Consider the following 13,814-nt stretch of genomic DNA (forward strand, 5'->3'; position numbering starts at 1 on the left):
CCGAGGGTATCTCGCCTGCATGGCAAAGCCTGGCAAGCTGCCTGTGAAGTATTCGATAATATGCCAAACACAGTAACAACAAAGTCTCACAATGGAGATGTTGGTGGGCCCGCTCGAGAAAATCGATGAACAACAGGAGGACAGTGACAGTGACAGTGTTTAAATGGATCACTAGCTAAGGAAAGGAACAAGCAACACACCCTTATCTGGAATCCCCTTAGATGGAATCCCACCCTTGGGCAAATATCCTAGTAATCTAGAGTACTGAGACCTTAGACAAGATGTTGTTCTTGAGTAAATCCCCTAGAAGAACTTCCACTGAAGGAAGGGCTTTATATTTATTCATTGTTATGATAATGTTCAACCACACCTATGTGTAATTGCTACCCCCAACCCTTCACAGTTTCTATATAAGTAACAATTTCTGTATTACTAACATAACTAATGCTGTGGGGCTTGAATAAGGGCAACTGATTCCAGTCAGCCTGGTGGCCCCTGTTCATTCATTGTCAGCCAGGTGAGGGGACAGTGATTCATCCCTGAACACATCATGAGGACCCTCAGATCACTGCAGAATTGTGACCCCCCCAACCCCAGAAGAGCAATAATACATACTATGGAAAAGGCACAACTTTTATTATAAAGTTATTCAATCCATTTGTTTGAGTTGCTACTACATGCCATGAATACATGCATACATATGAGTATTCATATATGAAAATATAAATATATATACATATAGTTGTGATTTACTAGATCTCCAGATTCCTCTAAATAAAACTTTCTTTATATCAACCTCTGGCCAGAGTAGGTAACTTTAGTTGCCTTGTTTGTGGTGGGCTTATGCTCTTAAACTGACAGCAAATACAGTGCACAATACCTTAACTGATGTTCCTGTGATGTCTGTGAGCCCCCCGAATGGCTCATGTGAAGTGGGGAGGAGAAAAACGGTCACTTTCTCCCAATCTGCCTCTGCCACCCAGGACCCACGGTTACTGGGTTCTTGTCTGGCTCGCAGAAAAGAATTTCAGGAGTAGGACAAGCAGCAAAGTAAAACAGATTTTATTTTGAGGGTTTTAAGGTGTGGAGGGGGAGGAAGTGAGAGTAACGCGGTCAAGAGAGAACACGGACTTCTCCAAGAGTAGAGAGAGCCCCTATACATATCCTAGCATTAGACACGAAAGCATGAAAGTACACATCTCAAGAGGGGAGATGCTGGGGACGCATGTCTCAGCCACATGGGTGCAAGCAGCACATGGGCTCGGTCAGCATATACGCATCCTTCCTTTGTTCAAGGTGGCTTTTACAAGCTCTTCTCATGTTTTCTTGATCCAGAAGTACTGGAGTCTTCTCGGTGCTGAATAACTAAAGTTAATAGGATTAAGGAAGAGGTCCAAGGGTTTGAGGAACTTCATGGGGAGGGGTCCAATCTCCTCAGGGCCGGTTGATGGTCTTATCAGGTCTTGGATTTCCATATACACAAAGTGGATCAGTCTTAAAATTTTCCTTCCCAGAAGTTTTGTTGATCTAAGTTTTATTGCCAAGGACCTTTCCCTGTCTACCTGCCTATATCACCTGAATCTGTAAGAACTTCACAAAGTGCTCAGTATCTACCTCAGGATTGTTGCACAGTGTCTGGGTTCTAGGTGGGAAAGCCTAGTAAGGAAAAGGTGGGGAATTATTGGAACAGCTGGACTGGACTGGAATCATCTTGAGACTTCCTCACTCCAGTGTATGAGCTTTGGGATGGGATGACATAAAGTTGGACCCAGACGGAACCAAGCACCCCAGTAATTTCTCAGCCTGAGTTCTAGGAGGGGCTTCTTCAGAAGTAGCATATGGAAAGTGATGCAAGAAACCAAGACAGAAGCTGATTTGCTTGAAGGTGATAAATTTTGTTTAAGTTTGATCTAAATTTTTTAAATTATTTTATTTCCTTAGCCTTAAATAAATGCTTAAAATTAACTGACAATTTGCACTTCCATAAACTATGGCCACTTTTCTTTCAGATTATTCATCACTTTTTATTGATTTTTATGAATTCACAAGGCTGAATAGTTTTCTCCTCTTTATGTGTCATGTATATTAAAAATAATTACACTAATTTTTTATCTTCTTTATTAAAACCTTCTTATGTAAATGAATTTTATTCTTGTTATCTTTTCTTTGTCGCTTCTGAGTTTGAAATAATATAGAAATACTCTCCCAACTCTAAAATTATGAAAACCATATAAAAGTGGTTTATATGGTTTCCAACACTGTGGTTTCATTTTGTTTACATTAAGTATATGGACCAATTATAATTTATTTTGGAAACAGAAAAATTATCTCAGTTCTATTTTTTTAAATGCTTAATAGGGCACTGAGGATGTGGCTTTGGTAGAATGCATGCTTTGCTTATGTGAGGCCCTGGGTTCAATCCTTCATGCCAGATAAAACATGGATTTTCTGTATACAAATAATGTCCTGCTCTCCACTGATGTATTTCTCTGATCCTATCATTGTCACTGTCACTGTCATCTCGTTGTTCATCGATTTGCTCAAGCAGGCCTAGTAACGTCTCCATTGTGACACTTGTTACTGTGTTTGGCATGTCGAATACATCACGGGTAGCTTGCCAGGCTTTGCCGTGCAGGCGAAATACTCTCAATAGCTTGCCAGGATCTCCAAGAGGGGCAGAGGAATTGAACCTAGGTCAGCCAAGTTGGCCTGAGTGCAAGGCAAATGCTTTACCCGCTATGCTATTGCTCCAGCACTAACCCCCCCAAATAACTTCTAAGAACATGGCCTATTACTTTTACTTTTATGTTCCCACAGCATCCAGTAATGATAAGCACATGTAGTTAATTAATGCTTGGTAATAAATTAAAGAATCTGAATTGTGAACTTCTGGGAGAGATTGGATTGTTCTATCAGTTACTTTCACAGTGGTCAGTTCAGGATTTGAAATGTGTGTATGTGTGTGTGTGTGTGTGTGTGTGTGTGTGCGTGCGCGCGTGCGCGTGTGCTCAGAACATAAGTTAATTTTTAAATATGGCATGAAAGGGGCCAGAGAAATAGTATAGCAAAAGGCACTTGCTTTGTATGTGGCCAACCAGTGTTCATCTCCTTCCTTTGTTCATGGTATCTTTTTTAGGCTCTTCTCTGGTTGTCTTGATCCAGAAGTTCTGGAGCCTTCTCAGGGCTGGGTCACATTTTAATCAGATTAAGGGAGAGATCCAGGTTTGAGGAACTTCATGGGGAGGGGTCCAACCTCCTCAGGGTCTGCTAAAGGTCTTATCAGGTCTGTTTTCTGTATCCACAGGGTGGATCAGTCTTAGTATGTTCCTCCCAGAAGTTCTGTCGACCATACCTAAGGGTATGGTGCCTATTTTAAAAAAAAGGAAAGAAAAACAAATTTTGAAAGAAAAAATTCTTTATGGTGCTCCCATCTTAAACAGGGAATGGTCAGAAGAGGCAGGAAAAAAATGCTGCCCCAGCCCATGTGCTTCTTGTGCCCACGTGGCCGAGCATATGTGATGCCTGAGCACATGTGTTACCCGCATCTCCCCCTCTTGAGATGTGTACTTTTATGCTTTCCTATCTAAACCTGGGATGTGTGTAGGGTCTCTCTTTGCCCTTGAAGAAGTCCGCGTTCTCTCTTACTGTCTCTCTTACTCTCCACTCTCTCCCACTTTTCTCTTCCTCCTTCCTTTCAAACACTCTCCAAATAAAATCTGTTTACTTCACTGCTTGTCTACTCCTGAAATTCTTTCCTTGCGAGAGAGACAAGAACCCTGGAAACCCTGGGTAGGGCCTGGGACTGGTATCTCCTTTCCTACAAAGAGTAAATCCTCGCCCCAGCCTGAGCCTGTGGCTCCCCGGGAAATCAGTGGTGGGGATTGACTCCTGTGCCAAGAAGACCAAGCGGACTTCAGGTGTGGCCTGATGGCCACCTCATGGGGCTGGCAGAACTCAGGTCCATACTAAGCAGGGGCTCATAGCAGACTTTACCAGTCCTACTCTTCCCAGCAGGTCCCAGGTGGCAGAGGCGGAGAGAGAGAAGATAACTATCCTTCTCTCCTTCTGAGCCACCCATGGGGTCCACCGACATCACAACAATGTCCAACAATGTGCTGGGCAACCACTCCCAGTAGTACTCAGGGGACCATGCAGTGCCTGGAGTAGAACACAGGGGTCACAAATGCACAGCATGTGTTTCAGGCCTTTGAGCTTTTCTCCCTGGCCCAAGATTACTTTTAAGCAATGCAACATATACTAGCAGGCTCATAGGAAAACTTCAGTATCTCCCTTGACAATGTAAGTTAATGAAATGACTGAGCTATGGGAATTGGCCAAAATAAAAGTTATTAGCATAAATTAAATTTAAATGTATTAGCTTTTTCCTCTCTGGAAAAGTTTGTGTTCTCTTTAGAATATGTATTTTTCTCTTTCTCTTCTTTCACATTGCTAGAGATCTTTCAATAAAAATATTTTGCTTCATTATTTCACCTTCTGAAATTCTTTTTTGTAAGGAAAATACAAGGACCTGGAACATCACAGCTCCCCAAGAACTCAGGTGGTATGGACCAGTTCCTGCACCATGCAGAACAAGTGGACTTAAAGCACAGCTTGAAGACCACTTCTGGGGCTGGCAGGACTTTATCAGTTCTGTCCTATGCAGATATTTTCCCAGGCAGCTGAAGTGAGTTAAGCAAGGAGGCAGAAGCACTGCTTTCTTTCCAGTGCTATGCCAGCACTGGCTTGAAGTAACCATAGCAACTGTTGGTTCTCTGGGATACATTGCTGCCCCGAAAGGCGACCTCTTCTCAATGGCCAGGGCTAAAGATCTTTTATTTTTTTTAAATATTTTTTATCTAATTAAAGAAACATGATTTACAATATTATTGATAGTTGAGTTTTAGGCATACAACATTTCAATACAAATCCCACACCATTATTAATTTTCCTACACCATTGTACCCCCTCGCCCCCACTTGTCTCCTTGACCAGGCACATGAAAATATTCTGATTGCATCTTAGATTTCATGTTTTCAGTGTTGTTTAGTCTGTGTTTTGGATATATGGCTATCCATTCTCCCACATCAAGAGTATAGCTGAAGCCCTGAACCCTGCTCTCCCATTACTTCCTTTTCTCCCCTCCCTCTTTGATTTCTTTCTTTCTCTATCCTTGAGGCCAAGGGTGATCTAGGCATCCCCCCTTTATTACAATACATTTCTCATTCATTTTTATGTACACCACAGATAATATCATGCTGAACTACGTAAGCCAGAGACAAATACAGAATGATTTCAATGATTTGTGAAGAAGCTCTTTTAACCATCACCCTGCCACTAATTCATGGCAAAATCTCTAAATGGCTTAAGAGCTCTGAAACATTTGAATGAGGGATTCCCATACATACATAATTAAAATAGTTTTTCTTATTCATTTGTCTTGCCTTATTTATGTTATTATTAAGCCATCAGAAAGAAACTTGAAGGGTTAAGTCAGACTTCTTTTACCAGCTAGACGTGCAGGTGCTTATGATATAGCAAGCATGAAATGACTTAGCTGACATAGCTCCCCTTGTGCACACCCAAACTACAGGGGTTGCTCCTGAATCTGCACTCAGGAATTACTCCTGGCAGAGCTCAGGAGACCATATAGGATACCCAGAGGACAGTTACAAGAATCCACTGTTAGAGCGATGTCAAGGGAAAGAACTTTTGCTGTCTCCTTTCACTCTTACCAAAGCCTCTTTCAAAAATTTTTTTCTCTTGAAGAGGTCCAACCTTCTTCATTTGAACTGGCATTGTCCAGAGTCTTTGGTTTGGTTTGGGGCCAAACTGGACTGTGCTTAGAGCTACTCCCAGATCAGTGCCCGAGGGTTATTTATTGCAGTGATAGAAAACCAGTCTGTGCCAAGAGTCAAACTTGAGCCTCCTGTGTTTAGCCCATTGAGCTATCTCTCTGGAACCATCTCTCATTTTTATCATGCCTTGGTTCCTATGCAATTCTCTCCTCTGGAAATCCAGCCTTCCTACTTTTGAACTTGTAAAGGTTTTGACAACAGGGCCCAAGAAAGATAATACAAGGATTAAGGTGTTCATCTTGTATCCCATCAACCCAGGTTTGAATCCCCAGCACCTTATATTGTTCTCTGAGCAAAGCCAAGACAGAGCTGAGGAGATTGGGCTGAGTTCAAAATTTATAAAAATAAATAAATAAAACATTAAGTTTATTTACCCTTACAAGGTACTTCTCCCAAAATCCCAAGATAAGAACAGTTTGAACCAAATAATGTGCCTTGGGGAATCTCTCTGATGGAATTTATTGATATTCAGCCTGAAAACCATGGGTCTAAAAATGTATGTGTCCCTGCTCCCCTTCTAATACAAAATACTTATTTTTTTTTTTATTATTTTAGGCACCATGGTTTACAGTAGTGTTAATGATAGGATTTCTTGAATAACACATTCCAACACCTCACTCTCCACCAGTGTCCAATTCTCTCCACCACTGTCCCAGTGTCCCTTCATCCTACCCATTGCCCACAGTTCACTTCTCTGGGTAAGCTTCCAACTAAAGACTAGTTCTCCATTTCTGTTGCCTTTGGGCATTTGTTATACCCCTACTTAGATTTTTTTTATATCCCACTTATCAAAGGGCTCATTCTGTGTCTGTCCTTATTACCATGCAGATGTTTGGGGCAACTACTGCATGTATTCGCAGGCTGTTAGCACCAGACTAAACCTGTTTTGCTCACACCCTTGGATCACTTGATCACTTCACTTGATCACTTGACATCCTGTTACTCATTGATTTGCTCGAGCGGGTGCCAGTAACATCTCCATTCATCTCTGTCACGTGCTAGTGTAGCCCAATTGCATCTGCTCATTCTAGGAACATGAAGAGCCTCAAACTGTTTGTTCAGTGTCTTGATGAAGAAGTCTGACTATCTCGTAGGTGGGTGGCTACGCGATCTTTTGACGTCCCGTAGAATCCAGTTGGTAATGGCTCTAGTTCAGCTGTCACCTCCAAATCTCATAACATGTCCAGTCCATCTGATTTTCGACACCTTGGCAAACGAGACAGCGTCCCTGATTCTTGACCATCGATGGAGGTTGGAACTCTGGATTCTTTCTCTCATTTGAGTGAAGTGTGATACTCCAAGCATAGCTCTTTCGGTTCCTCTTTGGGAGACCCAAATAGCATTGTCATCCTGTTTTTGTAGGGCCCAGGTCTCTGAGGTATATGTTAATGCAGGAAGAATGTGGAATCAAAGAGATGTGCCTGGAGCCGGAGGTTTTTTGTCCTTTTAGCTATTTCTTTGAGGCTCTTGAAGGCGTTTCAAGCCGCTCTCTTCCTCCTGTGCAACTCAGGTGCCAGGTCATTCGTCGTGTTTACTTCTTGACCTAGGTACATATTACTGTTGCATTCGAAGATGTTCGTTCTGTTGAGAGCGAATGGAACGTCAGGAATGATACCCTTGAATATCAGAGAGTACTCTTAACTTAGGTGTGATAACAAACATGCTGGAAAACAATGAAGATGTCCTAACTAATGAATGAAAACTTCAATGCACAAAACACTTTCAAATGACTGACAGAAAAACAGATATGTAGGCTCAGTAGTGTTAAGCCTGGGACTGTGGGTTCCCAAGCAGCGAGATGGACAGAGACGCGAGCACAACAATGCAAAAGTAGTAGGAGTTTTATTCCAGTATACTGGGCTGGAGTGATAGCACAACAGGTAGGGCATTTGCCTTGCACACGGCTGACCCAGGTTCGATTCCTCCATCCCTCTCGGAGAGCCCGGCAAGCTACTCAGAGTATCCCACTTGCACAGCAGAGCCTGGCAAGCTCCCTGTGTTGTATTCTATATGCCAAAACCAGCAACAACAAGTCTCACAATGAAGATGCTACTGGTGCCCGCTTGAGCAAATCGATGAACAATGGGAAGACAGCACTACAGTGCATACTGGGGTCAACTATCTCACCCAAAGAGTGGTCTCTTGGTAGCGACCCTGACTTCAGGCAGCAAATGGATTACATAAGCACTGTCACTATCACTGTCCTCCCCTTGTTCATAGATTTTCCCCAGCGGGCCCAGTAACGTCTCCATTGTGAGACTTTGTTGTTACTGTGTTTGGCATATCGGATACGTCATGGGGAGCTTGCCAAGCTTTGCCTTGTAAGTGAGATACTCTCGGTAGCTTGCCGGGCTCTCTGAGAGAGGCGGAGGAATCAAACTCGGGTCGGCCATGTTGGCCACTTGCAAAGCAAATGCCCTACCCGCTATGCTATCGCTCCAGCCCTACATAAGCAGTACATGCCTTATTGTTTCAGAAAGTAATCTTACTTAGTTACTAAACAAAGGTGTTTTGGCAAGTGTCTAGGGTAATGGTGATCAAGGCAACAGTTAAACAATAGTTTCCGGGCTGGAGCGATAGCACAGTGGTAGGGCGTTTGCCTTGCACACAGCCAACATGGCCGACCCGAGTTCGATTCCTCCGCCCCTCTCGGAGAGCCCGGCAAGCTACCGAGAGTCTCTCGCCTGCCCGGCAGAGCCTGGCAAGCTCCCCGTGACATATTCGATATGCCAGACACAGTAACAACAAAGTCTCCAATGGAGACGTTACTGGGCCCACTCGAGCAAATCGACGAACAACGGGAGGGCCTTACTGGGCCCGCTCGAGCAGTTTATGGTTACATATGCTACTCATTCTATTAAGGTTAAAAAGTAAAAAAAGTAAAGGCCCTCCCGTTGATCATTGATTTGCTCGAGCGGGCCCAGTAACGTCTCCATTGGAGACTTTGTTGTTACTGTGTCTGGCATATCGAACACGTCACGGGGAGCTTGCCAGGCTCTGCCGGGCAGGCGAGAGACTCTCGGTAGCTTGCCGGGCTCTCCGAGAGGGGCGGAGGAATCGAACTCGGGTCAGCCATGTTGGCTGCGTGCAAGGCAAATGCCCTACCGCTGTGCTATCGCCCGAGTTAACAAAAGGCTATTTTGGGGGCATTGTGAGAAATGATTGATTGAACCCACTTGCTCAGCCCAGGAACTTTGCCAGGTGGATTCAGGTTGGCCAGGCCCAAGAACTTTCCCAAGTGGGTTCAGATTGGCCAGTTGCACATTGTTTCATTGCTGGGAAACTGAAACTGTTTTCGTTCCCTTAACTGAACCTGAGGCCTAGCTGATTTTGCTGATTTCTGCTACCTGTCATGGCGTCAGTTTTGCCCTTACACTAGTAGAGCACTTACCTTGCATGTGTGATGTCTGAATGTGATTGCTGGCACTGCAAAGCAAACAAAACAAACACTGATCTCCCGTTGTTCATCAATTTGCTCGGGCAGGCCCAGTAACGTCTCCATTTTGAGACTTATTATTACTGTGTTTGGCATATTGAATATAGCTTGCCAGGCTTTGGCACGCGGGCAAGATACTCTCAGTAGCTTCTTGCCAGGCTCTCCGAGAGGGGAGGAGGAATCAAACCTGGCTCGGCCGAGCTGGCTCCGCGAAAGGCAAACGACCTACCACTGTGCTAGCCTAACCTTGTTTTAACTTAAGAATCACAACTCCAACTCTAAAAGTCTCCAGCCCTTTGTGCGTGGCAGTATCATAGCCAATGAGGTTTATCTGAGGCGCGATTATCGCTAATTGAAAACTGCAAAACAAACAAACAAAAAAAATCATCCCAGTTTATGTCATTAGATCAGATCAAAAAAGAAAAAAGAAAAGCAATGAATAACTAGAATATTTTTGGTCATCTATCAACTCATATCTTTCTGAGGCATTTCTGAAGCCCTCACAGAAAAAAGAATTTCAGTTGAAACCTGAGAGAGGGAAAGGTATTGTAGCAGGCTTGTTGGGGGAGGACCTGCCTTTCCTTTTTTCTTTAAGACTAATTTCATTAGATTTGGGTTTCTGAATACATTTGGGAAACTCTAAATCTCTTCTAGAAAAGAAACCAAATTTTAAGATGTAATACTTTTGCTCAGTTGTTAAGAGATTGTATGACTTTAGTCTGAGACAAAGTTCTTTTAATGATATTTTATATTCTGGGAGATGTTTTATTAATCATTTATATCCTAGCTCTATGTATAATATAAATAATTGACTCTTTTTAATTTTATTTTTTATAAAGTTATAAAGTTGTTCATAATAATTGATTACATTCAATATTTCAAGACCAATCCCACCACCATTACACCTTCCCACCATCAGTATTTCGAAGTTTTCCACCACTACTTAAGCCTGCCCTACAAGCACATGCTAGGTAATTTATTTTGTACTGCTTGCTATGAATAGTATGAGATGTCTGTAAGGTTCTATCTCACAGTGATTCAACAAAAAAGTAAAAAAAAAATGTATGTTGCAGTCGCTCTAGACTCCTATTAAGTTCTTTGTCTTCCTGAAGGAATTAGTTTCAGCAGCAGTATGATACCAGAAAAGGGATGTAGAATGGGGTCCCCCCAGTACTTCTGTTGTTTATTTCTTCTGAAGAAATAATTAATGGTCAAAACTTTGTAGATAATAGTAGAGATATTTATTAAATTGTACAACTTGAGTTGTGCAACTCTCAAGAATCATGCACGATGTTTTGAGGCAAAAGTTTTTAATCAGCTAATCCAGGGAAAGAATATACCTCAAGGGTTAGGCATAAATAGTATGACTGAGGTAGGTCTAAAGTTGAACATGTGCATTATGACTGCTTGATTTCTCATGCATTGCACATATCATTAACATATAAATTTGCAGTTAAGGAAGGCAGTACACTGGGTAGAGTTTTGCCTTGCATGCGGCCAACTGGGTTCAATCCCTGGCATCTCATCTGATTCCCTGAGCACCACCAGGAGTGATTCCTATGTATAGTAACCTTTAAGCACTGCTAAGTGTGGCCCCTCAAAAAAAAAAAACAAAAAAATCTTTTCTCTTTACTCATTTTTTTTTCATTTTTTATAATTTTATTTACTGAATCACCATGAGAGCAGTTACAAAGCTTTCGGGTCTAAGTCTCGGTCATACAATGAAACACCCATACCTTCACCAGTGCCCATTCTCCACCACCAAAAACCCCAGTATACCCCCATCCCACACCCTCCCCCTACCTGTGGGGCAGATGATGTCCATATTACTCTCTCTCTACTTTGATCACATTCAATATTTAGACACAAGACCCACCATTATTATTTGAGATTTTTACTGCTGAAAAGCAACAGTAGACAATTTGTGTTCTATTGCTGGTTATGAATAATACATGATGTCGCGTAGCTGCAGTAGGGCCATGTGATTTTGAAATTCTGAAATTTTAACACTTAAATCTGGAGAGGTTTCTGCCAAAAGCCACTGGGTTTCAAGATTTGCTCCTGAGTCTCTGGGATCATGGCCGTTGAGCAGCTTGATCAGGAGCCAGAGAGGCCGTTTGTGGGCGATGTCTTAGGGTCTCGTTGGGGTGGGGAGGACAGGCCCAGCTCCACCCCCATCCTGTGAGGCCTAACAAGTTTCGTCACTGCAGACCCAAGCCTGACTGTCCAATGGCCTCTGGAGGATGATGGCCACTGAGCCGCCAAGGGGAAGCAGGCGGAGGGACAGCACCCTTTCCCCCCTGGGATGGCCCGGCAACAGTAATCTACTGGGGGGTCCGGATGCATTTCTGCCAAAAACTGCTGGGTTTCAAGATTTGTTTCTGAGTCTCTGGGATAATGGCCGTTAAGCAGCTTGATCAGGAACCAGAGAGGCCATTCGTGGGCTATGACTTGGGGTCTTGTTGGGGTGGGGAGGACAGGCCTGGCTCTCCCCATCCTGTGAGGCCCAACAAGTTTCGTCACTGCAGGCCCAAGCCTGACTGTCCAATGGCCTCTGGAGGATGACAGCCACTGAGCTGCCAAGGGGGAGCAGGCGGAGTGACAACACCCTTTCCCCCTGGGGTGGCCTGGTGACAGTAACCTACTCGGGGTCCGGATGCATTTCTGCCAAAAGCTGCTGGGTTTCAAGATTTGTTTCTGAGTCTCTGGGATTATGGCTGTTAAGCAGCTTGATCAGGAGCCAGAGAGGCCGTTTGTGGGTGATGACTTGGGGTCTCGTTGGGACAGGCAGGAAAGGACCGGCTCCATCCCCATCCCTTGAGGCCCTGCATTTCTCATCAGTGCAGGTTGAATCCTGACTGTCCAGTGGTCTCTGGAGGATGGCGGCCACTGGGCCACCAGGGGGAATAGGCCAAGGCACGAAACCTATTCCCACCTGGGTTGGCCCAGCACCGGTAACCTACTGCAGGGACCAGACGCATTTCTGCCAAAAGCCGCTGGGATCATGGCCATTAAGCAGTTCAATCAGGAACCAGAGAGGTCATGCCTCCAATTATATAGCTGAGCCCGAGGTGGTTTGTGGGTGTGTCTCCCACATACCTAACTTTTGGCCATTTACTTTCTTGGTAAACTTTGCCCCAAGTTTCTGGGGTCTGGCCAAAGGCACAGCAGCAATTTTGGGGTATCTGGAAGTCTGAAGGCGCCATCAGGCTACTGATGCACTCGCCTCACAGGTACAGATTGACCTGCTGGCAACACCATATCCCCTGTTTTTGTTTTTTTAAGTTTTGGTTTCGGAGTCACACTTGCCTGTGCTCAGAGTTTACTTGTGACTCCGTGCTCTGCAACCACTCTTGGCAGTTCTCGGGGGACTATATGAGATGCTATGGATCAAACCTGAATCAGCCATATGCAAGGCAAGTGTCCTAACTACGATACTATTCCTTCAACCCCCCATATTCATGTTTTATCCCTGAAAGCCTGAAAATTACCTTGAACAGAGTAAACAGAGAAAAGGGACACAATTTAGATTATGATTTACATACACTGAAGTTCACAGAAGATATTTTAAAAAAAGTAATTAGAGTTAATGATTACATAGATTTAGCAAAGGGAAAGGGTTTGGACTTTGAATTGTGAAAAAGTAAGATAAGAGTGATTTGAATGAGTTATGTTTATATAAATTTATCTTAGTGATGCTACTCCATGTCTGCCATCTTCTCAAAGGGACACTGTTGTCCTACTTGTAGGCAGAGCAAGGAAGAACAGAGAACTCTTCCTGCTTCAATTGCCTTCAGCTCAAAATAATCTGTATGCCTAAGCAGTGTATTTGGGAGTTTCACTTTTGGATCCCCTTCACTCTCATTATCACTGGCTTGGGATTCAGTCAGTTGGGATGTGTGAAGTGAATGAATCATGTCTCCCTTACTCTGTGACTTCAATAGTTACTTAACATTCTCTAAACCTCAATACCCTCACTTGTATTAAAATTAACACCTATATCATAAACTTAATTAGACTTGATAAGTTATTGTGTGTAATGGACTTAAGTAACACCTGACAAAAATTAAACAGTAAGTAAACAATTAGCTACTACTGGTAGACAGTTGTAATACAGTTAGACTCCAATAAAAATAAATAAGAGTCTCACAAGACTGTTATAAATGAAAGCTACCTTTTTTTTTAAAATCTAAGTTTTCACCTTTACTTCTCCAAGAAATGTACTATACGACTCACTGGAGGGGCCAGAGCAATAGTACAATGGGAAGGACATTTGCCTTTCACACAGCCAAGCCAGGTTTGATCCCTGGCATCCATTATGGTCCCCTAAGCACTGCCAGGAGTAATTCCTGAGTGTAGAGTCAGAACTAATCCTTAAGCATTGCCTAGGGATTTTGGGTGTGACACAAAAGCCAAAAGAATAACAATAAAAACAAAAGATTCAGTGGAGCTATTTCCCATATGGAGGAATCTTATAATCATAATCTTATTCTTACCTGAGCATCTCTCTCTATCTCTCTCTC

At 43.2% G+C, this 13,814-nt stretch overlaps 1 pseudogene; it reads left to right on the plus strand.

Annotated features, from left to right (window-relative positions):
* The first annotated feature begins 9,583 nt into the window (after positions 1 to 9,583).
* On the plus strand, positions 9,584 to 9,667 carry LOC130016888 (uncharacterized; annotated as a pseudogene).
* The last annotated feature ends 4,147 nt before the right edge of the window (positions 9,668 to 13,814 follow it).

Source organism: Sorex fumeus, unplaced genomic scaffold, assembly GCF_029834395.1.
Source record: "Sorex fumeus unplaced genomic scaffold, SorFum_2.1 ptg000007l, whole genome shotgun sequence".
Lineage (NCBI taxonomy): Eukaryota > Metazoa > Chordata > Mammalia > Eulipotyphla > Soricidae > Sorex > Sorex fumeus.